Genomic DNA, 25,746 nt, shown 5'->3' with positions numbered 1-25,746 from the left:
CTGAGGTTCTGGCCCCATGTTATTAAAATTCTGGAAACAGAAGTTTTCAGAATTTCAGAATCTGAGTTCTGAAACTTTGCCTTCAAAGCTGACTTTGCGCTTTAAAAATCATTTAGTCATGACAACAAGAAAGACTTCTCATTGACATAAAGAAAGATGACATTTGATCCTTTATTAGTCTGTCATCCTCTACATTTTATATTGGAACAATCAATGTAGATTAGAGGACCATGTATTGTGTTAGCTTTTGTAATTGGAGTGTAGGATAAATATAAAATTAGAGAATTAAGTTAGCGTAAGTTTGGTTAAAGAAATGTGTTGTGCAAAGAGGCCCTAACTAGCAAGTAAAAAAAAGGTCTGAAAAGAAATGAGTTTTATAAGGCCAGACGAAATGATGTAGGGAGGATGTTCAAAGAATAACTAATAAAATAAGGGAAAGTATTTGAAAAGAAGGCCTCTGACCAATAGGGGTGATTGCAGATGGCTTTAAATAAGACAAAGAGACTCTGTTTTACAACGGGTCAACATGGCCCTTCCCACCCCACATTTCCATGTTATCTCAAAAGTTAGGGCTGATATGAACCCAGTGCAAATTAGGGTTTATGTGACGCCAGGTGTGGTCAGAAGAAGGAGGGGAAGAGATGCGGAGGAAAGGCATTGGGGAGAAAGGAAATTGTAAATCTCATCTGGATTAAGACTGGAAATAAGGGTGAACTGTCTCAAATTGGTTTTTTAGCTGAAGTCAGTAATTGGCACTGACATCACTTATTTGATAAAGGGTATAAAAATAAACTCTCAAAGGGTTCATTGCTAAAACCTGTCTGACCACATTGGAACTGACAAGCATGGCTCTAAGCCCCCCTGGGTTTAGCCTGTTTTTAAGTATCCTGATGAAATGCTTATAAATGTTTTGTTACTCTTTGAATGTAGTAAATTGCTTATTATTTAGGTTTTGGGGGCATGTTTAGAGCCATACTGTTTGGCCTTTGGATTTAATAAAGGAATTTATGATTAAATTAGTGTCGTGGTAATCCCCAGTTCCAACATGGAGTACGAAACTCTTAAGCATTTTGTGGCAGCTGGCAGCACAGTATAGCAGAGGATTGTATCTGAAAGAGTTCTTTCAGCACATTGCGTAATGACAGGTTTCAGAGTAACAGCCGTGTTAGTCTGTATTCGCAAAAAGAAAAGAAGTACTTTTGGCACCTTAGAGACTAACCAATTTATTTGAGCATAAGCTTTCGTGAGCTACAGCTCACTTCATCGGATGAAGCTCATGAAAGCTCATGTTCAAATAAATTGTTTAGTCTCTAAGGTGCCACAAGTACTCCTTTTCTTTCAGCACATTGTTCATTTCCTGTCGAAGTGGGAACTCATCTAGAGCTCTAAAAAACAGTCATGACGCAAGCCATTTTGCTGTTCAGGATATTCTTTTAAATGACTCTTCCTATGTAATGTCTCTTCAAAATATTCTTGTCTGTTTTTTTGTATGGCTTCTATCTATTCATTATTAGTAAGGGTATGTTTTAGTCACGGGTATCTTTAGAAAAAGTCATGGACAGGTCACTGGCAATAAACAAAAATTCACAGCCTGTGACTTGTCCATGACTTGTACTATATATCCCTGACTAAATCTTGCAAGGGGGGGACGGACTGGGGGTGCCGTGGGTGCTGGGGGGGTTGGCAGGGCTGGCAGGCTCCCTACCTATCTCCATACCACCTCAGAAGCAGCGACATTCCCCTCCCTCTGCTCCTAGGCAGAGGCGTGGCTAAGCAGCTCTGCGCGCTACCTCCGCCCTGAGCACAGGCTCCGCAGCTCCGACTGGCTGGGAACTGTGGCCAATGGGAGATGTGGGGGCGTTGCCTGTGGGCAGAGGAAGCACATGGCCTCCACCTGGGAGCACTGAGCCCCCTCTGACATCCAAACTCCTCCTGCTGCTCTGGGGGATGGCACGGTGGCCTGAGATTGCCCCAGCAGTGGCTGGTGCGGTTGGCCCAGGGGCTGCTTGAGCTGCTCGGGCGGCCCTGGGGTCAGCTGCACTGGTCGCTGCAGAAGTCATGGAGGTCACGGAAAGTCACAGAATCCATGACTTCCATGACCCCTGTGACAAACTCGCAGCCTTAATTATTAGTTATGTACTCTCCACAGTTAGTTAAGGCAGCCCCTAACCAGCACATTTTTATGTTGGTTGCTTATAGGTTAACTATAAGAGGAGCTAAATTCATCCTTGGTCTGTTTTTGTTGACTTCAGTGGGTTTACCCCAGAGGCGAATTTGGCTCCAACTTTCAGCTGTGTAGTTATTGGCTTAGAAAAGCCTGGAAAAGTAAAAACTTGTGCTAGTCTTCTGTAACTATTTAAACATCTGTCTCTGGCTTGTGAAAAAGCTAAAGACTACAGGAGAATGAGCTGTCTTGAGAAGGGGTTCTGAAACTTTTTTTTTCGGGCCCCCTTTGAAATATTTCAGGCTGTGATGCTCCCCAACCCAAAAATTGATAGTAAATTACTGTTCATACTCATAGGAGCACTAAATGGCAATATCTTATCATGCCCTTATTGCAACCCTTACTTCTGAGCCCCTGCTAGAGACGCTGCTGCCTTCAGAGCTGGGCACCTGGCCAGCAGATGCCACTCTTTGACCGCCCAACTCTAAAGGCAGCACAGAAATAAGGGTGGCAATACCAAATCACAGACATTTTTTCATATGTCAAAAATCTGCCTGGACGGAGATCAGAGGACCAGAACCAGAGGCCATGGCCGGGAAAACCCACAAGTATGGTAACCCTAATGTTGCGACCCCCCTACAATGCAACCCCCTTTTGGGCCAGGACCCCAAGTTTGAGAAACACTGGTCTAGAGGCTGGCTAGATTGCTGTATTGACTTTACTCTGAAATAATGAACATTCAGCAGTTTGTAAAGGAAAACCAAGACGGTATCTTGTGATTCCCCAGCACACTTGTCAAACAACCTTGTCCTTTGATCTTATCGCTTCTCGGAAGCTAACCAGCTTTTCACCCATTCCAGTTACTGATAATCCTCCATGGAAATGGATTCAGTTTTGCTTGATCATGAAAGAGCCCTTGTCCTGTTGAGTCAGTATGGTATTAATAATAATACCCAGCATGCAGTTGTAGAGCTTTAGATGTATCAGTTGTACTAATCAATGTTCTTCCGTATACTTTTTGAAAGATTAGAAATGTGACCACCACTATTTTGGCTAAATATCAGCATGGAAAATCCCCTTATTTCAATTAGATGAGTTCAGGCCCGCTCAGAAGTCCAGAGAGGCCCGGGCCACTTCCAGTTTTTGAGGGCCCTAGCCATAATGAAAATAAAAAATGACGACACATGAAAACAAAATAAGGCACCAAAAAAAAGAGTGAGACATAATTTGAATTTTTTTTATTTAACAAATGTTTTTCTAGCCCTTTTTTGTGCCAAAAAATGTCTTTTACGCACACAAACAAGTTGCAAAACTTATCAAATGCCAAAAAATTAACAAGTGTCTACATTTGAGGCTCTCTTTGAGCTTGAGGCCCAGGCCAAATGGCCCTCCTGTCCCCCGTTCTCCTGATTAGCCCTGGATGAGCTAAATCTTCAGTTTGCTACCCTTCTCCTACTGCTGAGTACAGTGCTGGTACAAATGACTGCCCCGTTTCCACCCCCTCCCATGAAGTTGTTGCTATTGGGGAGTTTTGAAGTAATGCTGCTGTGTGATATTTATGAAATGCTTTGCTAGGGAAATGCAAAATATAATGTAATGTAATATAATGTCATGTAGGAATGTTAGCAAATAAACCACAGAAAAGCTGTCTCTGGTCCCCCAATAAATGATATAAAAGTATTTATTTTTCTACCAAGAAGTAAGGTTACAACAATCAATGAGCCATATTCATAATAAATTCATGTGCTAGAATTGTAAACCACCTAGATAAACATGAGGGACGACTAGCATAGCTAACTGTAAAGGAAAATCATGTCTTTATAATGTACTAGAAATCTTGTGTGCTTCAATAAAAGTGGAAAAAGTAAAGCCAGAAAATGTAACTTATTCAGACTTTCAAGAAGCCTTTGACATGAGGTTATTCATGAAACTAACTAGCTCTCACCACTATGGCATATTCTGATGTGGGTGTCCCTCAATCAATCCTGTTGAAATTGTTCCACATTAATTATTACTTGGGCCAGAGAGTGAGAATGACTCTATAGCCCGCTGCAAAGGGCACTCACCTGAGAGGTGCAGATCTCTCTTCAAATCCCTTCTCCTCATCAGCAAGAGGAGGGAATGGAATTAGAGTCCCCATATCCCAGGTGAGTATCCTAGCCACTGAAGTAAAGGTTATAAATGAGGTCCTATACCTCCCAGCCCCTGCCTGTTTTGTGTGGAATTAAGCAGTCTTTGAACATGCCTATTGGATCAGGCCCTGCATGGGTGGTGGATATAATAGGCCAGGGGAGGCTCCGCCTCCCCTGGTGCAGCTGCTGCCACCAGACCCCAGTTGCAGATTTGGCAGGGGGAGTTTTTGCTTTTTTATTATGCCTCGTGCTCCATGGGCACCAGGGAGATTACTGATGAGCCCAGGAAGCTGAGTAACACATACTGCCTCCTTAGCCACCCTGGATCCTGCATGGGGCATATCAAAAGCTCGGGTTCTTCTTCCAGAAGAAAGAAGAAGAGAAGAGCTTTTGAATTTTCCTGTAGGTCAGCTTAGTGTCTGTGGAGGGGAGGCGCAGCTGCGGCAGCTCCAGCTGGCCTGGGGCTCCTCTGAGCAGGTTAGGGGGCTCAGGGCTCCAGCCGGCCTGGGGCTCCAGCCACGGAGGGGATCTCAGGGCTTCAGCTGTGAAGGATGGTGGGGCAGGGGGTCTCGGGGCTCTGGCCGCGGGGGTGCAGAAGGGGCGGAGCCAGGGGCTAGCCTCCCCAAAGTGGGGCTCCAATTGCCACCTATCAGGCCCTGCATACTACTTAGGTGGAAAAGTGCCTATTTTACCCTGATTCATGGATTGCAAACAGGGATAGGGACCTCCCTGCAGCCTGAACTTAGGTGCCTATCTCTGTGAGGTGGTGGGGCTTAGGAGATATCCCTCATCAGTATCTCCTATTGGTTATCTTAGGCAGCTCCCTGCCTAACATGCTGGATTTTGTGGATCACATGCTTAGCTATCCATATCTCCCCTTTCATTGTACAGGGAGACTAGATGTCTAACACAGGGTTTGTGAATTGCAGGATTGTTCCTGTGATTTCCTAGGTGCCTAAAAGTAAAGTGGCATGATGCTGAGTGTCTCAATGCTTAAGTCCCTTTGTGAATCTGGGCCTGAGCACCTTCCAGTAGGAGATTAAACACTGTGACTACTTATCTGACACATGTATCTCTCATCTACTCCCCAGTGAAAGAAGTGTGTGTAGTTGAGTGTTTTGATTTGGAGTTTGTTTATATACATATTGTTGTGTGTTTATGTTAGAGAAGACTAGGTCAGAGAAATGTGGCTTTCACATTTGGTGGTGAGGTTTGTTATGGTCCTTAGTTCTTGTGGGAGTTCATTCCACAGTTTTGGGCCAGTGCCTGAGAAATCTCGGTCTCCTGTACAGGTAGAATTGTCCTTTTATTTACCTGTTGAGCCAGTGGAGCAAAATTGTTGACCATATTCTTTATCCTGGACTTTAGGAGGTCTTTTAGAAGCCCTGAACCTAGGCCACTGAGCATAAGGACTGAGACCTGGATCTTAACTTGTTATTATGGAAAGGCATCAGAGGGAGCAGAACACAAGTTTGATATGCTTGCAGTGGCTGGTGTTGCTGAGAAGACATGCTGCAGAGTTTAGTATTAGATGTTTTTTTCCTAAGTGTTAAAGGCTTTGTGCCGGGATCTATCATGTTGTCATAGTCCAGCTGGGAGGAGATGAAGGCATGAATAGCTGAGTCCAGGTCATTGTGCGCCAAGATGGGATGGAGTCTCCCAGCTGAATGAAGATGATAGAAAGCATTACTCACCTTTGTTTGTATGTGAGAACTTTGCATCAGCAAAGAATCCAGGAACATTCCTAAACTACAGACTAAATTGACCAGCTGTGGGTGGGTGCCTTTAATCAAAGGAGACTGCACCATGGCTGCAAATTCTTCAAGATGCTTAAGGCTCACTGTGCCCGAATAAGAATACAGTTACTTTCATTGTATTGATTATACTGTGTTTCAGTAGAATGTTGAACATCCCAGAGAGTAATTTATTAGAAAGCTACAATTTGTTTTTGATCCAAACTCAAATTGTAATCTTCCAATACATTTAAAATAAACAGCTCCAATTAGTTTAGTACTTATCTTGTAAACCTTTCATTATGATCAGGTCAGGCATTAAACTATCTTTATTTTCACAGGTGATAAAAAATTGTCACTAATCCAATTGTTTAGTTATTTTGAGCTATCCCCTCCACTACAGATTTTGAGGAATTTTTATTGTGCTACACTACAGTAATTAATCATTGCGATGTCAATATTCTTGGCTGGTCCTCCTAATTAAATTGCATCTATTTTTCCTCTTCTTCTTCAGCATCAGGGAGTTTTCTCTACATTGCTATTTGGTGCTAATTTGTAGTACTTGCCTAATCACTGACTGTAGGATGGAAATGTCCATGGAAAGAAATGAGGATATGATAATCTGAAAGTCATGGCACAAAACTGAAATTTGGACAAACAACAGATATTTCTCCTTTGGGTGAGCTGAAGCAGCTAAACTTTCTGTATAGCTTTGGGATACTCACAGAAGAATCCTGTGACAAGCCATTCCCTCTATACAAGTTATAGATTTCCTTTTTCCTGTTGGGGCAGAGGAAATGTAGAAATTTGGAAAGGAAGAGCCCTCAAACATATCCAGGTGTGACTAACTATAGGAATATAATGGGTATTGGAAGATTCCTGAAAAATGTATATGGAGAAGGGATTCTTTCCCCTTCTATATGTGGCTGTATAGCTTCATGTTCTAGAGGATCATCTGAAACTAGCTGTGGAAAATAAGACATTTTACCTGTTCCTCTCCTTTCCATTTCCCGCAGGGTTGTCTGGACTTCAGTGCAAGTGGCTGCCTGGGGAGAACAATTGTTGAAAATGAATAGAACCCTGCGCAATTCATGTAAGACATAAGTGCGGAAACCACTGATATGTATTGCAGTCACCCCAGAGGATTGAAGTTGGATGTAGTTTGCTTGCTTTGATATATATATCTGAGTTGGGTTGAGAAACCAGCAAAACAGAGCTCACTCACTGGAAGGCAATTTTGACTATTTGTGATTATCAAAATTCCCATGGTACTTTTTGCAACAGTAGGGTTGTTACATGCAGTGTCTTAGTCAGATTCCAGGTTGGGTAACTATATCCTGCTTACCTGAAATCTTGCCGCAGTTTTAACTTCATATATTCTTCGCTTCCTGTCCTAAATTGTGTAGTGCTGCCATGTGCGGGATAAACAGCAACTGCATTCCACTCCAGAAGCTGCTTCATTTCTGTAGTGGGTGAATTAATTTATTTATTTAAAGCTTGCAAAACTGCTTTTGGGAATCTTTCAGGATTGTAAGATGCCATGAATTCAACAGGACAAAGTGATCTAATTAAAAACGATTTTAAGTTCTAAAACACCTTGATCACTAGGAATACACAAAATTAGTTTCTGCATGACCCTATTGATACAACCTTGCCACCCCAATCCTATTACCGTCTTGTTTGTGCCCACCCTTGCTTGTCCTGTCAACATTCTAGACTGAAGTTTTTGGGCCACGTACCCCAGCTATCCCTCCTGTGAGGTGCTTAGAATACCTTTTAGATATGGTGCAGAAAACAATCAATAGTAATATCATTTTGAATGGATGGAAGCTTTGTTCAGTAATTCTTAAAACCAACATAGAAACCACTACGGGCCGCAGGGTGCTGGCTGCCGCTTCCTGCAACTCCCATGGGCTGGGAACGGTGAGCCGTGGCCACTGGGAGCTGTGGGCGGCCGTGCCTGTGGACGGTCAATGTAAACAAACTGTCTCCCGGCCCGCCAGCAGATTACCATGATGGGCTGTGCCCACCACTGCTCTAATTTATGGCAGTCTCCCCAGCCTACGGGCTAGAAGGTACCCCAGAATTTCACTCAGTGCTATGGGCACACTCTTCTCATCCCCAATACATCCTTACATCAGGCCTTTTGAACAGCATAAGGCTATTTACACGGGGTCTACACTGTTCCTGTGCTAGGTGAATTCTCCCATGGCTTCTTGCAGCTTCTGCACCATCCGTATGTGCCCAAGAGTGACTTCTATTAGCCAGAATGGGAGCCAGGCAAATTACAATATAACATTGTCCTTAACAGTTGTTTCATGCAGCCTCATGTTATTACCATAATCCAAGCAACCAGTAAAGAGAAGTGAACAATCCTCAATACAGATTATGGCTTCACTTGTTTTACAGATACTGGAGCTTGCAAAGCTACCAGGCAGCTGACATCTCCAGACTGCCACCCAGTAGCAGCTGTAACCAACCTGCACTCTGCTGCCTGAGACCTGCTGCAGACACTGACCATTCGAACGTTTTGCCTTAAGGGTTTGATAGGCAACAGCCTGATGGCTCCTGATTGGCTCCCTGCCCTATATGAGCCCAAGGGGCATTCCAGGAAGCATCCAGACAACAGCATGGCTCTTCTGTAGCTGCCCTTGTTGGGAGCCTGACAGTTTGACACTTTAAATTTACCCACATTTATGCTATGCTATTACATAATATTTCTGAAATACCCACAAAAATATAGGAAATATTTCCAATTTTTGATGTATTAAAAACACAGAACCATTTTCTTTTCATGACCTTTCCAGGGTGAAAAGGAGACTGTGGGCCTGACAAGAGCAGGCTCTGGAATTGTTTCATTGACCAGAATGATGGCAACTCTTTGGGACAGTGGAAAGTTTAATCCAGCCTGCTGATGATGTCATTACTAATGTTTATATTGTGGTAGCACCCAGTTGCCCTGGATAAGGCTGACACATTATGACACAATTCTTATGTGAGAGAAGCACCTGTCTGGCCTAAAATATTTTGCTGTTGGTGATGTTTGGAAGGTGATGGGGACTAGTCTAATCATCATGGCCAACAAGCTCCTTACATGGCAATGGATTATTAATTATTTAAATTCCTCAGCTACATTTATTTAAATATACACAAAGTAATTAAGCACAACAGTTGCACCAAAGGGCTAAAAATCCTACTAAGTTTTAGAATGGGAGCATGGTTTTATATAATACAGCACCAGGAGACAAGAGATCTGGGCTCTATTCCTGGCTCTGACAGTGACTTCTTCGGTGACAAGTTGGGCAAGTCACTTCAGACCAAATTTCAAAAGTGGCTTTTAATTCAGGTGGCTCAGGTTTTTAGGTATCATCATCCACACTTGGTAGAGGTTCTGATGTGCTGAGGTGCCTACGACTCCAAATGCAGTCAGAGGTTCAACACCTTTGAAAATCAAACCTGAGATGTCTCCAGTGAGGATGCTATGTTCTGTAGCTTCTTTGTCTATAAAATCGTGATAAAAATACTTAGCTTTTTCACAGACATGTTATGAGGTTGAGTTCATTAATGTTTTCCAAACACCCTAAGATCCTTGGGTTGAAGGTGCTATAGAAATGCAAAATATTATCATTTGGGGGGCTGCAAGCCATGGTAAATGGAAACAGTTATTTGCATTACAATTACTACAGTCAGAAGTGAAAACTCTCAGCAGTGTGCAAAGCTATTTTATAATGCTGATGAAAAATTGGTGTGAGTCAATCCTATAATTTAAATGGGCATGTCAAGGACTTTTGACATTTAATATTTTCCTCTGACACTCCACAAATTCTGTAATAATAACTTAGAAGCTTGAACACATTTTCTTTCCCTACCATTTAGTCTTGTTACATATGGCATTTTGCCATGTTTCCAGTGTGCATAATTCATCTAACTATCTAGGTATTTCTATGGCCCTTATCACCACAGTATTTGACCACCTCACAATCACTGGTAGATTTTTATCCTTGCAAAACCATGTCAGGTAAAGAAATGTTCTCCCCATTTTACACATAAGGAACAGTGTCCCTTAAGTGATTAGCCCAAGCCCCCAGAGAGAGTGTATGTTAGAGCCAAGAACTGAATCCAGGTCTCTCAAGTTCCAGGTTGGGTGACCTAACCACTACATCATGCTTCCTCCCAATAAGCCAATCAACATCTGTTTCACTTACACTTTCAATACTGTAAGTTCTTTGAGACAGATATGCTGTCCTTCTTTGTGTTTGTAAAGTATTGAACACTCTGAGTGTTATTGCACTCCAAATAAGCAGCCCTGGGTCTCGTTGATTTCAATGGGGATTAGTGCCAGGATATGCTTGTGCAGATCCAGTTGTAGGTTTGGGACCATGGGCCAGATTGGCACTTACACTAGGGCAACTTTACACTGCTAAGGAGTTGTAATGGGGCCTTAACATACATTAATACCCACTTTAATGTGCTTTTACATTGCCAGAGATATGTAAAGGGGCTTTAGCATAAAAGAGAATAAGACCAGCCTTAAGACTGCAAGCTCTTTGGGGCAGGGACTGTCATTTCGGTTATGTCTGTACAGTACCTAGCACAATGGGGCCCTGACCGAGTTATGGCTTCTAAGTGCTACTGTCATTCAAAAATAAATAATTTAAAATTCTGTGAACAAGAGAGTAGATTTTTCCTTGTTCATGGCAAAGTATATTCCACTTGTCATCATTAAACACTAAGCAACCTAACATGAAAATACAACAGCTTTTGAGATAGCAACTGACCATCAGTAAGCCATCTATATTTAGCATTTGCCCAGACTGTAAATAGCTTTAACATAACTATTTGGCTTTTACCTAAAATGTTAAAATGACTTGAGAAAGGGCAGATAGCGTTATAACTAAGAGATGCACATCCTGTGTATCGTCTAACAAAACTTCATTATTTCCAAGTTCTGTTTCAAGCTGTGTTCTTTCTAATATTAGAAATGTACTGAAAAGATGGACACAAATTGGCCAGACTTTTCTCCAGGATTATGCATGTTGGTTGTTCTTTGATCCACAGGGGCAGTAAGCAACAATAGCCTTCGGAAGAAGCCTGGAAGTGCTTTTTTAAATTTTTTTCCCATGAGGGCTAGGTTAATAGGAAGGACTTCTCCAGGAGGCTTGCCAGTCAGCCTGGAGAGTGTTTTGCTCAGAATAGTTAGCCTGCTGTGCCCACTCTAAAAAGAATTTGAGCATATGGTACAACATGCACTTAGGTTTACAAAGATGCAGCATAGATTCACATCCTAGTTTGAGTTGAAAACGCTCTGTACGTGATACTCCAACAATGTGATAAGAACATACTTGCACTAGAGATTGGCCTGAGATGTGATATTCTGTTTCAGATACAAACTTCTTCAAATTACCAAATCTGAAGATGATCACAGTTACCATCCCTGTGAAAATGGTAGAGTTGCAGGATGTACGGTTTCAGCAGGTGCAAGGAGACCTACATATGAAGGAAAGAGCTTGGAACAATGTAAGAGGTTAGGGAAGGTGAGAGGAGACCTAGAAAAGAGCCTGGATCAGAGGCAGAAGCAGAGCAGTCTTTCAGGTTAGTGGGTGAGAAAGAAATCCTGGTAAATGAGCTTCAATCAGAGAGCTTAATAAAAGAGGAGAGATACTGACATCCCGCTCATCCTCCCCTGCCCCCATAATACTATAAATAAAAAGTCCTTAAGTTTCAGTGAATCCTAAAATCTTCTTGTTTTTATGGCCTTAAATCAAATCAACCCTAAGGTAACCATTCAAATATAACTAAACCTACGGAGTGTAATTCTTATGTTGTTGTGAAATTGTGTGAGGCAAAAAGGTCATTCCTGGAACTCTGTGCCAGGTAAAAGAACAAGAATTTCTAGACTGGCATTATCAAAGATGTATGAGCCCTAAGTGTGCAAATCCTTGCTTGCATGCATGCAAGCAGCTCTGATTTGCATTTGCTCAGGTGAGAGTTGTGTGCCTAAACTGGGTACACACATTTAGGCATGGATGGCTTTCAAAATTTGCAACCAACTGTCCATATATTTATATAAGATGAAGTAGCTGAAACCTTTGTGGGCCAGGCAAGAATGAAAATTGAGGATAAATGAAGGGGTCCATACTGCAGTAGGGATGAGGGGATCAAGCACTGGCCTGAGACTCAGGATATTGAGGTTCTATTCCCAGGTCTACCACTGGCTTCTTGGGTGACCTTGGGCAAACCGCATCATTGCTCTGTGCCTCAGTTTCCCTATCTGTAAAATGGGGGATAGTGATACTTCAGATTTACTGGTGGAAAATGATATATAAGAGCTAGGTATTATTTATTATTGTTGAAGAGCCTTTTTCTTACCAGACACTTGCACTAATATTGCCCATTTCAAGTAAAAGTTAGTAATACAGTTTGCAATCTGTTTAAAATACTTTTTTCTCAAATGCTTCTCTCCTCTCCACAGTGTATCAGCGTGCTGTGTGCATCAAAGATCATATTGACATATCCAGATGGATATTTTTAGCATGATGGAAAATAAAATCTTGAGAAAGGTCAGTCCTTTCACTGTGCTAATTAAATTGCTGTGGAAAGAGATTATATCACGATGGTGACCAAGAAAATAACCGAAATAGCATATACAAATCTTCAGTAGGTAGCTGTTATTAAAATGCAGGCATAAGAATGGCTGGCAAGAAAGACAAAAAAATATGCAAATGTTTTGCCCGTGAGTCATTCAAACCACCATCATTATTATTTTCTTTGATTTTCTTTCAATTCCTCAGCATCTCAGCCCCTTGAATGAGACCCTCAGCAACTTGCAAGATCAAAGCTATAATAAATATATACATAAATCTACATACGAACTCTTAATTTAAATTACTTTAAAGATACCATAACAATTAAAAAGATGGAATACTTTTAGGTGACATCTTTAACCAGAATTCCAAAATTGAATGCGATGAATCCAGGGTCAGATGACTCAGCAGCACTGTTCCCTCTAAGCTGTGCGCATGTGCACACACGGCGAAACACCGCACGCACTCCGGCTTCGGCTTTTTTTGTTTGGTTGGTTTTTTGTTTCGGCTGTGGCACGGAAGAAATTTTTTGTGCACACGGCCTGTTAAAAATTCGAGGGAACATTGTTCAGTAGAAAAAGGTAACTGGGCCAAAATTTTCACATTTGGGGAACTGACAGTTAGGGACCTAGAGTAACATTGGGATTTAGGGTGGGAAAATCTCTGTGATTTAGGCTTCTAAGTCATGTAAGCACTTTTGAAAATTTTACCCCTAATTTCATATTTTGTCACCTAATTAAGTTGTCTAATTTTCAGAGATGCAGAAGAAGTGGTGAAGCACTGGAATGCATTACCTCGGGAGGTGGTGGAATCTCCTTCCTTAGAGGTTTTTAAGGTCAGGCTTGACAAAGCCCTGGCTGGGATGATTTAGTTGGGGATTGGTCCTGCTTTGAGCGGGGGTTTGGACTAGATGACCTCCTGAGTTACCTTCCAACCCTGAGATTCTGTGTCACTGACTGTCAAGGCCTGGTCATGGGCAGTCAGACCAAGTGATTGGAGCTGGAGTCCAGTCACAAGTCAGCTGGGTCAGGATACCAGCGGGTCAGAGGTAGGAGACAAACTGGAGATTAGAACCACAAATCAGAGGTCAAGAGCCAAGCCAGGTCAGGATACCAGGAAGTCAAGCTTGGGGAGCAGGAGGCATACACTCCAGAGCAGGATGGATCCCAGATGTTCAGACAGCTTCCTGTTCCTACTGCTGGCTTAAGTAGTGCCAGTGGGCCAATCGGCTTCTCTGGGACTCCACCAATGGGACATCGGGGTGGAGCCTCAAACTGGGGCTAGGTCCTGGGTCAGCATTTGTCAACAGGCTGCAAAGTGGAGGGTGAAGCGTGGCTGCTCCTATGGAGCTGGATTTGAGGCCTGTGAGTCATGACACTGACATGCAAATGTAAGGTCTTCGTCCTAAATCACTCTACCTGAATTTTCCCCTCTGCAAAATAGGGATAATCATTCTTACTGCCTTAAAGTTTGTAAAGCGTTCTAAAAATTGTGACTCAGAGTTTCAAACTAGAGGGGTACACAATTTGTGTAAGCCATTTCTGTGATTGCGCACAGTAGCAGTAATTAAATGTGCAGCTTGTTGCTGTGTATTTCAACCACTTAACTGGTAAGGATTAATTTAACTGCATTTTAGTCTGTGCCCTCTCTGCGGGGTGGAAAATTCTAAGAGACACCTTTACCAAAATCACATCCCCATAAAAAGTCCAATCTGAGTTCAAAACCGACTGCAGACAGGAATTTAACCATGCTTCTAACTAAATCAATTTCAAACCTGATCTGGCTGGCTGTTGTGGGTTGGATAAAATTGTTTGCCAAAACTAGTTTAAAATCGTGCTCCAGTCTATCTACATTTAGCTGGAACTGTGTTTAAATTGCAGTTGATTATTTGTAATATCATTGAAATCTAGAAGCCCCAAATGAGTCTGGGGCTCCATTGTGTTTGGCACTCTACAGACCACATGGTAAGAGACAGCCTCTGTGCTGAAGGGCTTATTATCGAAATAGACAAGACAGACAAAGGGTAGGAGAAAGGAATTATTACTATCTCCATTTGATAGATGGGGGACTGAGGCACAGAAAGATGAAGTGCGTTGCTAAAGGTCACATAGGAAGTATGTGGCAGAACCAGGAATCAAACAAAGTTCCTGAATCCAGTCTGGTGTCTGAACCGCAAGATCATCCTTCCTCTCTGAGAACAAACTCTGTTTTCAAACAGCTTCTAAAGCCCGCTGCAGATAGGACATTTGTATTCTAGAAATATCCTGAAGATATCTTGGTAGTTTCCATGGTTGTTTGTCTGAGTGACTCTCATAGTCAGGCAATGCGCAAATCCTTTGGCACATACAATTTATTCAGTGTATTCCGACGCTATATTCTGAATTCTAACAGGTTTCAGAGTAACAGCCGTGTTAGTCTGTATTCGCAAAAAAAGAAAAGGAGTACTTGTGGCACCTTAGAGACTAACCAATTTATTTGAGCATAAGCTTTTGTGAGCTACAGCTCACTTCATCGGAGCTGTAGCTCACGAAAGCTTATGCTCAAATAAATTGGTTAGTCTCTAAGGTGCCACAAGTACTCCTTTTTTTTTCTGAATACTAAGTGTCAGTCTCTCTTCAGTGAAAGTGATTTATTTTGAATATGTTGCTTAACAATTAGGGTTATTTGTAAATCTTGCACTTTCATGTACATTTCAAGTAAACTGTTCTGTTTTTTAATAATCCTGTACAAGACAATGAGCCATGAGCTTGACTAGTGTACCCAAAGACAGACAATGAGGGAGAAAAATGCACCTCTGTTCTGAAGTGGATATTTAATTTCTTGCCGAAATGCATGGGGATGTGCCGCATACTCCCTGCCCCTCCAGCTGCCTCTCAAATCTTCAATATTCATTTGAGTAAGAGCAGTTAAGGTATTTTCTCCAAGTGAAAGTCAACTGCAAATCTCCACATACTAGATCAAAATCTTTCAGCCATCACCAATAGAACTACCATTAAAACAAACATTGCCTGATTCTCCTCTCACTTACACTGGCTTAAATCAAAAGTGAAGCCATTAAAATCAGCAGAGTTTCGGAAAAATACCTGGTGTAAAAACCATAGGAATCAGGCCAATAATTTTTAGTAAGTGCCTTGGCCTCTATTGCCTTGATCTTTATTTTATTTTACTCTACTCTTAATGAATCCTAGGATCATTCACTTCAGCTTGATCTAATATCATTATAGATCCTCCACATCCATTCAGACGTTCTCCAAGGCTCTGATCCTGCCATCCTTACTCAGACAAGGCGCCTACTGATTTCATTGGGAGTTCTACTTAAGTGAAGACAGTGGGTGAAATCTTGGCCCCACTGAAGACCAAACTCCCATTGACTTCAGTAGGGCTAGGATTCCACCGTCGATCTGGCCACAACTCCTCTCCCCCATTCTTGATGAAGATCCAGAAATATGTTACCATTGGTGCTAACAAATAGTAAGTATTTAATATGCAAGCTCTCTTCTTTTTTTTTTAATCAGAAAACCAGAGGTAACTGCAGCAGTCAGAATCTGTTATGCTAGGAACAGTCGGCTATCATGTTAGCATAAAGGATTCTGTCTTTATGGACAGAGCTGTCTTTAGTTCATTGATAGGAATCTTGCAAAATGACCATCCTCTGTGCACAGAATAATCAGACTATCCAAGTCAGCCTGCTGGATTAAGAGAAGGGATACAAATACCAAACCTTGATTGCAAGGTTCCCATCTCTTGCAGGGAGGGAGCAGGCCAGGGAATCAACCCCAGGGCTGATTTTTAATAGAGAAGACAATGAGCCAGCTGCAATTAGTAGGAGAGAGGTTTAAAAGATTAAAAGAAATACTTAATCAAAATGAGTTGGTGCCTCTCTCCCAGGAACCATGTAGGAAAAAACATGTTAAGTGGAATAGCAGAGAGATATAAATTAGATAGAAAATTAAATATTTAGGGTGAAATCCTAGTCCCATTGAAGTCAGTGGCTGTTTTTCCATTGATTTCAAGTGGGGCCAGGATTTCACCCAGAGGGTAAAATATTTTTTTAATATATGCCTTTTAATAGTAAAGATAAAATAGCTACTAGTCTCTTAAAATGGGGTTCATCTTGGGTGGGAACTTTATTAGAACAAAATATGAGATTATTTTTGTACATAGGAGATACAAGTAGGGAACTGAGAGCTACTGCAGAGTATGAAAGGGGAAAAATAACATTAAAATCAGAATACTCAACACATCCTTTTCTATGGCTAATCCATGACATGAAATGCCATGGAGACACTGAGACACAAAATGTAAATCTGGAGTGATTAAAATTCTTCTAGTTTACCTATTCTCAAGTAGATTGACTGACTCTGACCATAGCTACTGTTTAGAGGGACCTGGCTGTGATCTGATACAAAACAGCATAGTGAAAACGAACAAAGTACAGGAGCTCATGTCAGGAAACAGTGTTCTTGTTCTGCATGTCAGTGAGTCAGTACAGAGTTTTTAAAGAGTCATGGGTTTGACCCAACGATATTGATCTCTCACTGACATACATCTAGCTGTGTTCCTGGCAGCCAGAGAGAAGACAGGAGTAAGCAGTGAGCTGAAGACTCACCCCTGAAATGTGGTGATGAAGGGCAAGAACTCCTTTACTAAGGAGTTTGCTAATGAGGATGGGGGAGCCTCCCCAATAACTCTCCCATGATTGGCACAGGATGAGGGCCTCCACACCTATTGCCCCATGACCAGCGATAAGGGATGCCCCACTCTGACATGCATATCTTCTTTAAGGTAGAAAAAGAAAAGAGTTCGTAGACCTACAGGCTTGGAAGAATCCATCTTCTTTCACCCTTGGGGCTTCACAGGAGAGTTACTCTAGCAGGTGTGTTATACCAAAGAAGGTGGGGTGAGTGAGTAAGTGGTGGTGGCGGTGGGGGAGTTTGGCCCAGATACTGTGGTGAAAGGTGTGTGTGTGAGAGAGAGAGATTGGCTTAGCTATACTGTGGTGACAGGTGCAGTATAAAAAGCTAGCTTGATAGAAGCTGGAGTTATGGCCCATCAGAACTCGCTCTTCCCCCATTATGGATTTCAGTGGCAATTGTACTTTCTTATGTCTAGGACAGTCTGCGATGGAGCTGACATCTGTGGTTTAGTCTATAAGGCCACAGGGATATGACCAATTCCTCCTGTGACAAATAATGTTATCCCATGCAGTATCTTTGGGATCCATTGTTTTAAAGGAACGGTTTATGTATGATTTTGTTCTGTCGGATGGGGGAGGGCTACCACAGCTCCTCCAAAAACTAAAAATAGTGGATGGTGGCTAAAGCAAATCAGCCAGTTCTAACCCAACCAGAGAGGTACCACCTCCTGGAGAGGTTTGCATGTATGAGTTCAGACTAGATCCTCCAGAGACCACCAGAGAAAGAAAGGACTTTTGGATAAAGGATGTTAAACTGACTCAGGGCCTTCTTTCTTATCCAGCAGACAGGCAGGACCTTCTGCCTAAGTGGGAGCCCCAATCCTTACAGAAGTGTTGGAAGGACACTTAGACCCCCTTAAGACTGATGCATGACTTCTGGTAAGCTCCTAGCATGTGTATAGGAACTAGTATTGTTTTTAATATGTTTTCTGTGTAATACTTTTACCTTAAGGCTAAATGTTTGTTTATAAAGAGCTGTGTGGTGACTTGTAACTGTTTGTTTGCAGCCTTCAAAGAGAAAGCAAAGCACAGATGCTGAGCTTTATGCACTCTGGCTTGCTGAGGATATCACAATGTACGCAGGGAACCGTCCAGCTTGGAAAAACTTTGGTCGGGAGTGAGTAAGTTGCGGGTCTGCGACCAAGAGAGTTGACAGCTGGGAGCCAGAAACCTTTAAGTGGGTGCCTTTGGTGGACTAAAGAGGGGATATACAGATGCTGTTACCATGAAAATGTGACACCTCCCAACACATGGGTGATCTGAGGTGAAATGTTAAGTATTTGACAAATACTGGATAAGATACGCTGAACACACAGCAGCTGACATTTCTCTAAAAGTTATTATCACACAGCACTAACTGCCATATTTTTTTTTAAACTTTACACATGTCATTGCTATTTACAAAAGCCAGTAGACAGTGGAGCGGAAGACTTCGTTGAAAATGCCAAGGAGAGCTCAGAGCTCTGTATGTTCTCTCTTAAGGTCATAGGAGAAAGGAGAATGTAAGTTGAATTTTTCATGACAATCTGGTGTCACAGTAAAAATGAGGGGGAAAAAAATGAAAACAGAGTTTTTCTTCTCTACAAGGAAACTCCAATAGCAAAGTGTCATCAGAAAGTCCTGACTAGCATACTGCAGCAGCAAATACAACATTGCCCTTTGCTTTCCCAAAAAGTGCAGGCTAAACAAAAGTAATGTTTTCAGTAGAACTTAGACACTACACCTAACAACTTGTTTAAATTAAAGGTATGAAAATAAACAGCCACATAAATGTTTTGACATAAGGAACTGGTCTATAGGGGTTTTTTGTTTATTAATTTCATGTTTCTCCATGGGCTGTTCTTATCCTCTTTCTCCCCGACAAATTAACTGGAGTGCAAACCCACCCAGCTACATCAGTGTTGTGTTCTTTCATAAAGTGTAAGAATTTAATATTGATTATCATTTTGATCAAAGGAAACAAAGAAGGAACAAATAAGTCTTGGGCTGTGCACAAGCATCAGAATTTGGCCCTGAGAATAACACAGTAAAGAAAACTGTCATTAAAGAGGCTTGCCTTATCTAGAAATGTACAAGCCTTGGTATTCACACACAGCTCTTATCTAATTAAATTAGCATGCTACATATTTAAACATAATGGGCCAATTCCCTTGTCAATTGCACAGGTGCAATTCCTAGAATTTGTCCCTCTTTTTCCGGATCACATTTTCCCTTATATTTATTAAACAGGTAGATACGTTTTAAGTGATAGATTTAATCCATTTTCATTTTCTCACTGGAATGATGTGCATGTGCTTTGCTCAAAGCGAATGATGGGCCTGAATACCCCTCCTCTCTCACATGCATTAGACAACAGCTCTTGGATTTTTTGCAACCCTAAAGTAGTTTTCAGGGAATCACAGCAATTAGTGATGGAAAAGTCTATAACCTAAATCAAAAGAAACATGGAACTTGCATTCAATAAAATTAATATTAATATTTGCAAAGTGCTCTGGAGCAAAAGGGAGCTAAAAGAATGCTAAATATTGATAATTACTATTAAATCATCTCATCCATGTCAACCTTCCCAATTTGCATTGCCTTATAATGCATTTTAAAAAAAGAAAGATGAACATTTTAAATAAGTTATTTTGGTGCTTAGGAATTGATTTAAAACTAAGTCTCAGGGATACAAAGCACTCTTCAAAAACAACTTACATCTGAAGAGAGCATGGGACTGGGACTCAGGAGTCCTGGCTTGTATTCCCAGCTCTGCCACTGGGTAACCTGGGGGCACCCATCCATGTGCCTCAGTTTCCCCATGTTGTAAAATGGGGATAATGGTAATGACCCCCTTTGTAAAGTGCTATAAAAGAGCAAGGTATTATAATTATTATTTATTACTATCTCAGAAGAACATATTTAAGCATTAGAATGTACTTCAAAATATTACATTTTTCGTTTCATTATTTTATTTACTCCAGTAAATCAAAATAATTTTCCTTACTCTCTTTATCCAAAACTTAGGCCCTGTTTTCACAAAACACTTAAGAACATTCACTTAAGTGCTTTACTGAATTGAGGTCTAAGTGCCACCATTTTCTCACTGTGGAATATTCACGTGTGGATATTATTTCTAAGGAAAATGAAGACATAGAGCCAGCTTCTGTATTCTTCAGATACCCAAAACTCTCATTCAAAAGAGAAGGAATGCAGAGAAGGACCTGCAATCGGAAATAGTTATAGATCGTTACTCTTATAAAAAAGAAGTTTTAGATCAACTTTGCCTCCTTTAATTCTTGTTGCTCTCTGAGAGTATAATAAGTGAGAGGCCCCATCCTACATTCCTTATTCAGGCAAAACTCCCAGTGACTTTTGTGGGAATTGCGCTTTAGTAAAGGCTGCAAGACTAGGCCTAGGTATTAGATTTTACAGAAATATAGAATATAGTTTTTAGATGCATTGCTCTAGAGATCTGAAGATGTAAGTTGCTCAGAGAAGAAGGGAAATTTTCCACTGAATAAGAGCAGAGTCTGTCTCTAAGTGCGATAAGATTAACAAAATTCCCGTTGAAAAAATGAATTAGGACTATTTGTACCCATCTATGTTCTTCACAGCTTTCAAGTGTTCTGCCATATTCTTCTACTGCTGGCAGGTTGGGGGGGTTTCCATGTTTTTGGTAATACCGTAGGTATTGTTTGTTTGCACAAGTCAAAAGATAGAGGGAAGCCCAGGGCTGGACATTGACAAACTGCTGTATGCAAAGCCAGTCTAACACTAATCTCTAAGTCAGCTTGGAAAATAATCATTTTAATGATAAAGCTTTTCTCTTCACATCTTCACCAAAGCGCTCTGGAAGCCACAGAGCATCACAACAAAATTAAAATTCAGTGAAAATACGATTAAAGTCCCCCCTCCCGCCAGCCTCATTAAAATTTCAAATGAATGAAACCAATTGAAGAGATTCACTATAAAAAGAAGGGGGTGATAAAAATATGGAAGAAAGGAGGGTAATAAATACATGGCTGATAGTGAAAAATACCTTGAAAAAAAAAGTCTGAAGGTGTTCTGTGTAACTGGAGAGGGATTGACTGAGATGAATATCAAAGGGGAATGTAGTTCACTCTTTAAGCCTTATCACAGCAATGGAGTAATCGCCTGTTGACCTGAGATGCAACAGTCAGATTCCTAAAATGGGGTGGGCTCTGAGCCTAGATACTTAGCAGGGCAAAGTGTATGGTGGAGGTCTCAAATAGACCATAAGCCTACATTAAAAAACAACAGTGCTAACCCTCTTTCAGGCACTTGGAAGCCAATGCAAAGAATACAGAGAATGACATATGATCATTCCAACCAGTGAACAAATATTTTACTGCATTGAAAACATGCTGTTAGGAGCATATCACAGATAAAGAAGAGCCCCGCTGCACAACAAAAAAACCCTACATATTAAGCATGGCTTTCTCTTGGAAGGCAACAGTCTGATGTGATAACAAGATCCTTAACCTGACTCACTGCCTCTTAATAAATCTCTTCATTTAATGGGGAGATGAAGGAAAAGGCTACCTTCATGACAAGACAACAGCCTCTACTCCAGAGGAAGTTGCACATCTCCAAAATGTGTAGTGTAAGGATTTTTGGCTGATTAGATATCACGGTGACCAGCTATACTGCATACAATGGCTACATAGACTTTATGATAGCCTCCTTCTGTTCCAAACTCTTGAGCTAAAGGAGTAGCTGTAGTAATAAGCTGTAGTAATAAGCTGTAGTAATAAGCTTTATATCTAGAGCTTCATCACCCTTGTAGGTTCCAGTTCATGAGATTACAAGTATTGAACTCTGTAGGATCTGTTAATTGGTGTTATGGAACCTAAACATGCAAGAAAGGCTCCATTTTTCACCTGTGCAACAATGTGGATTTTGAGGAGCAGTGTCTAGACTAGTGGTTCTCAAACTTTTTTTTCGTGGACCCCTTTAAAATTTCTGAGTGTCTCAGCGGACCACTTAATGATCTTTCCAAATGTTGTTTATACTGTTAGATAATTATTGTAAATAGCTATATTGTAAATAGCTATATAAAAAAACCTTAATAATAATTAACGTTTTTGTTCTGCAAATAAAAGCATACAACTCATATTTTAATATCAATAGTCTTACCTTTCTAATGCGATAGATGTGCCCTCTCTCCCGTGACACAGCAGCCCCCAAGCTGGGGCTGGGAAGGAGGGGGGTCTCTCCCTCTCTCCTCCACTGCGGCAGCCCTGCGCTGGAGCTGGGAAGGAGGGGAGTCTTTCCCCCATCACAGCAGCCACAGAGCTGAGGCTGGGAAGGAGGGGGTCTCTCCCCAGCAGCCGCAGCCCTGGAGCTGGGGAAAGTCACCTCTTTCTCTGGATGTTGCAATCCTGCACGTCCCAAATTCCCCCCATTCCCTCTTCTCACCCCACTGGCCCCTCCCACCTACCCCCTATTCCCCCCAAGGCCACCACCTCATCTTACATGTGCATCTTCTCATAGGTCCAGGCACCTAATTAGTGGAGCCGCGCAGGCATGGCTCCACTAATTAGGTGGGTGGCCCTTCATTCTCTCGTGTGCTGCCACCCAGGCATGCACCTTAAAGGGAACTATCCACCTACCACCTGAATGGAGCTTGCGGACCGCTGGTGGTCCACGGACCAGAGTTTGAGAACCTCTAGTCCAGACCTCTGGGTCTGCAGAGAAATGAAGCTAGAGAAGGCGCACCCAGTGCCCCCAGAAATCTCCAAGGGGGTGGAACTGGGCCTGCTAGAAAGCAGAGGAGGGAAGGCCACTGCCTGAATGGACAACAACAGTAAGGCTGGGGGGTTACAACAATCATATGGTGAGACTATCACCAAGATACTCAATCAGCTGCACAGAGAATCCCACACAGCGCTCACTCGCTCTGTGTGCGCACGCATGTGCATGTGTATATATACATATATATGTAAAGGGGGGTAGGGCAAGCAATAGAGACTAGGGAGCTGAATCCTTGCATGTTCATGTGAATATCTCTGGCACTTTGCCCTGTTCCTGGTGCATTTAAGGGCCTCCTCCTCCCTTCTGTTTCAAGAGAAAAAGCTCATACAAATTTGCTATTTCTTTACTCACAGAGCTGTTTTCACAAACTTCCTATTTCTCTGTTCTTAGATCTCTCCTTTGATGTGAAACGTTCCCTAGGAACTGTTTATTCCGATAACAAAAATAATGACTTGGTTGTTCTGGGCTCAGCTGCTTATTTTTACCCACCTGCTCCAGTCTCCAAAGCCTTGGTTAAGTACGTATCATATGCACTGTGACAGTGCAAACAAATATGTGCTCCTGTGGGTGTGCACTTACTCACTCTGCTATGCACTGGTATCTGTTTGGGAATTTCCAGTCACTCGGTGCTCAGGCTGCCGCTAAAATAACTTTTAGGCATAAAGCTTATGAATTAATCATTGTTTTAATCCAATGAAAGCTGAGCTGTGCTAGATCCGCTCTGTCACCTGCTACCTATTTCTGTCTTGGGTATTAAGACCGCTGTATATAACAAGGTTATATTTTTTTCCACAAGTACTGGGAAGGAATTTTCAGTTTTAAGAAATAAACCTGCCTTCTGCAAGGAGTGGCTGGTATGGTAGTAGCAAATGTATCGATTAGATGTGGGTTCTTTTTTTTTGTTTTCTGTGTGTGTGTGATGTTCTTACAGCGGTGTACACGAAAACCAAATAGCCCATTACAAAGAGGGCGAATATTATGCAATTCAGATTCTGTAGCTACATGTCAGATATTCAAAAGCATTCCTAATGTCCCTTTCCTTCTTCATCTGACAAAGAGGGCGAATATTATGCAATTCAGATTCTGTAGCTACATGTCAGATATTCAAAAGCATTCCTAATGTCCCTTTTCTTCTTCATCTGACCAGGAGGAAGAATGATCTAGAGATTAGGATGGTAGCCAGAGACCTGGGTTCAACACTCACCTGTACCACAGATTTCCCTGTATGATCTGAGCCCTGTGAGTGGATCTTCAAAGGTGTGTATGTAGTGTGGAGGATGGAGGTGCCTGGGGAATTGGAAGGGACCCAAGGAAATATTGGAGGGTCCGTGGAAGGAAGGGCATCGATAACTATGGGAGGGAAGAGGGAGCTGGACACCAAGAGAGGATTAGAACGCCACGCCCCAATTTAAATCCAAACCATCGGGCCTCAGCCAGATCCCACTTTTATACCAAAGTTTCCACTTTGACTGAGAAGTGGGGAGATTAAATTACTACTCAGAAGTTAAAATCTGCTCAGCTCAAAATCCCACAAAGAATCTTCCTGATTCCTGACTTTTTCTGTAACCACGATAACAGCCTTTTCTCCAAGCAAAGGAGAGCCTGTGGAATTATATGATGCCGAATTTTATCTAGAGACATTATTAGTCTTCAGAGGTGAGTTTGGCATCTCTAAAGGGAAAGGTGCCATTCAACCTCTAGGAAGGACTAGCATTTTCATACCCCTACCCTTTACATATCCTGCTTTCTGACCCCAATATATGAAATGCCACTTCTGGAAGAGAGTACCACCAGAATAACTTTACAGTGCAAAAAGCAGTAATTTGTTGGCTCTGTGATGTTATTCTCAAAAGTAATGCAGTCTGAGGCACCTCAGAGGTGTTTCTAGAAATTATGCCACAATTTGGCAAGGATTTTGAGTGTAGATATAAGTGTAACTATTTCAGTATCTACATATCTAATCAGATCTCTTCTATTGCCCATACTATACAATGAGATTCTGTAGAGTTGCTTTACATATGGATGGCAATATAAAACAATGGAATCTGTTCTAAAGGGGCATGGACAACCTGAATGTTCTGAAACCGTCCAATTGCCAAAATCTGAGATTTTAAAACTCAAGAGTTTAAATTTCTTTCCTAATGATAGGTTTCAGAGAAGCAGCCGTGTTAGTCTGTATTCGCAAAAGAAAAGGAGTACTTGTGGCACCTTAGAGACTAACAAATTTATTTGTATCATTGATCAACCTCAGCCTGGACCAGTCCACACAAGAGATCCACTTCCTGGACACTATGGTGCTAATAAGCGATGGTCACATAAACACCACCCTATACCGGAAACCTACTGACCGCTATTCCTACCTACATGCCTCCAGCTTTCATCCAGACCACACCACACAATCCATTGTCTACAGCCAAGGTCTACGATACAACCACATTTGCTCCAACCCCTCAGACAGAGACAAACACCTACAAGATCTCTATCAAGCATTCTTACAACTACAATACCCACCTGCTGAAGTGAAGAAACAGATTGACAGAGCCAGAAGAGTACCCAGAAGTCACCTACTACAGGACAGGCCCAACAAAGAAAATAACAGAACGCTACTAGCCATCACCTTCAGCCCCCAACTAAAACCTCTCCAACGCATCGTCAAGGATCTACAACCTATCCTGAAGGA

General features: G+C 41.8%; 1 long non-coding RNA gene across 2 annotated transcripts in view; it reads right to left on the bottom strand.

Moving 5' to 3' along the window:
- LOC142072010 (uncharacterized) overlaps window positions 1-25,746 on the bottom strand; it is a 48,875-nt gene that overhangs the window by 21,267 nt on the left and 1,862 nt on the right. Inside the window, exons 1-3 of one of the 2 annotated variants that reach the window (XR_012668293.1) lie at window positions 22,449-22,664; window positions 7,375-7,492; window positions 7,018-7,075 (exon numbers count right to left, since the gene is read on the bottom strand). This is a non-coding gene — a long non-coding RNA (uncharacterized LOC142072010). Of the gene's footprint in view, window positions 1-7,017; window positions 7,076-7,374; window positions 7,493-22,448; window positions 22,665-25,746 lie in introns of those variants that run through there. The other variant, XR_012668292.1, reaches the window with a different exon arrangement.

Source organism: Caretta caretta, chromosome 5 (assembly GCF_965140235.1).
Source record: "Caretta caretta isolate rCarCar2 chromosome 5, rCarCar1.hap1, whole genome shotgun sequence".
NCBI lineage: Eukaryota > Metazoa > Chordata > Testudines > Cheloniidae > Caretta > Caretta caretta.
Note: the sequence above shows the minus strand (reverse complement) of the source record. Positions and strands in the feature narration are given on the sequence as shown.